This window comes from Limulus polyphemus, unplaced genomic scaffold (genome assembly GCF_000517525.1).
Source record: "Limulus polyphemus unplaced genomic scaffold, Limulus_polyphemus-2.1.2 Scaffold1887, whole genome shotgun sequence".
In the NCBI taxonomy this organism is placed as follows: domain Eukaryota; kingdom Metazoa; phylum Arthropoda; class Merostomata; order Xiphosura; family Limulidae; genus Limulus; species Limulus polyphemus.
This window is the reverse complement of record NW_013667497.1, coordinates 217,718-220,281: the sequence shown is the minus strand read 5'-3', so window position 1 is coordinate 220,281 and position 2,564 is coordinate 217,718.

Below are 2,564 nucleotides of genomic sequence, written 5' to 3'. Positions count from 1 at the left end.
ATCGTTTCTCAGAGGTAATAAGTGTCTTCCCGTTATGTTTGTCATATAGTATAATAGTTCTAGTAGTCACGGTCACGATTTGTATATTTCTCAGTGACAATTCAACGTACTACTTGACAGCCGTCATCACACTGTATGCAGTGGTCATAATACTTTACCACCTTTATACTTTTTTGTCTGTGTGTTGACCTCTGTAGGTTTAGTTTTTGTTTTTTTTATAATTTCGCGCAAAGCTACACGAGGGCTATCTGCGCTAGCCGTCCCTGATTTAACAGTGTAAGACTATAGGGAAAGCAGCTAGTTATCACCACCCACCGCCAACTCTTGGGCTACTCTTTTACCAACGAATAGTGGGATTGACCGTCACATTATAACGCCCCCACGGCTGAAAGGGCGAGCATGTTTGGTGTGACAGGGATTCGAACCTGCAGATTGGGAGCCGAGCGCCCTAACCACCTGGCCATGCCGGGCCAACCTCTGTAGGTATTAACATTGCTATGATGATCGTGACGGTTGACTTATCATGATCTAAAACACATTCCATTGTAAGCACAAATCCGCTAACAGGAGTTGAAAGAAGCGAAATTGCACTACTGTTTATGTTGCCATAACCTATCTGTTTCATGTCATGTTCTTTGTTTTACAACAGGCCTAGTGTGGCTTGATGGTTAGAGCACTCGACTCGCAGTTTGCGTGTCGCAGGTTCGACAGCCGCGGGGCCGTTCATTGTGACGGTCAATTCTATTATTCGTTGTTAAAAAAGTAGTCGGGTGGTGTTGATTAGCTGCTTTTCCTCTAGCTTATCACTTCCAAATTTGAGACGGCTAGCGCAGATAGCCCTTGAGTAGCTTTGCGCGAAATGTAAAAAGAAAACAAATTTGTTTATAACTTGGAATGTTCTTGGCACTACAAGCAGTGAATCAAAAACATATTTTCAATAACATATTGTAAAAGTATGTTTGGATTTAATTAACCTTTAGTGAAAATGCATTTATGTTATGTCAAGGATTTTTGCAAATATTTTGACGCAAGTCAGCAATAATTTCTTTGTCCTAAACACACTGTAATTGTAAGCCAAATTTCTCTGAAATTTAAGAAATCACGTTTTTTAGCTGACTTCATAAATTGTTTCTATTTTTAGAAAGAATTCTTGAAAATATGCAACAACTCAGATGTATACAAGGAGAATCAGTATATTTGTGTTTATTTACCTTGTTTTGTTCTTTTGGGCAGAATTAGGCAAGTTAAACATTCTTTTTTTATACTTTTTTTTATTTCTAGAGCGCATTCACTTAAATAAAATGATGTCTTTCAGAAACACATTTTGAAACATTATTATCGTATATAATATTTGACATTAGTCCATAAATTACCGTATGATGCCATTAGCACCAAGTTTACGAAACTGGTTTCCTATCTTAACAGTTGTGGTTAATCTTTATTTGGTCATTAATTTTACTGTCGGTATCTTAGAACTTGAACTGATCTTCTGAAGGCTAGAAGTTATGGACGATAAGGGGAAAGCGATTAACGCTACCTCATTATAACATTAAAAACATTGAAGAACGAAGCAAATTATTAATTAATACAATTATTTATTAACTACCCTAGTTTGTAAAGTAACTGCAATAATTTTAACAACAACAAAAACATTAAAAACTGGTCCGATGTTTAGAAAGACATCAGCTTTCTTCCTTCAGGGAAATAGCAAGAGTACATAAACATGCTCAATTTTAAAAGGTCACATGACGACGTGACAAACTAATGGCTTTAAAGAACGAAGGGTAAAAGTGCCACTATACTTATGATAACAAAGCTGTAGAAAAATCTAGAATATAAGCTAAGAATATGGCAAAGTCAGATGTCACGATTGAGTTTAGTTTAGATGTTACTAATATGCCGCCCCCCAGTGGTACAGCGGTATGTCCGCGGACTTACAACACGGGAATCCGGGTTCCGATACCCGTCGTGGGCAGAACACAGATAGCTCATTGTGTAGCTTTGTGCTTAATTACAAACAAACAAAACAAATATGCCACTATTTAAGAAAATTTTGTGTTTTTTGGTTGTGGTTCAGTCAATCACCTTGCAACCTTTTGAGACGGCCTTGATCGTTTCCAGCTTATAATATGAATACAGATGGAAAAAAAGAGCCACTAGAGCCGAGTTGAATATGTTATTATGCTGATGAGCATAGCTAGTTATGGGCTTTGGGGTTAGGCTTCAGGACCCCAATGTTTTGAATATTCTTTTTCCAATGAAAATTAATACTTTTTTTTTACTACATCTTGAATTCCAATAACCCGTACATGTAATTTTCAAAAATCAGAGTTTATAGTTATCTAAAGTATATATATATATACGATCTTATGTACATGTACCTAAAGTGTTTAGAACTGAGGTACTATAATTTCGTAGCTATATATGCCCCTAATGTTTATGGCCCCATTTTGTGTTCTGAAAGTCTAAATTCCTCTTGGCTGGTGTATACAACTGATCGTGAATTCTGGTATACAACCCCCCATCCCGCACTAGAGTGTTAATGGAATATTTAGGGAATGGAT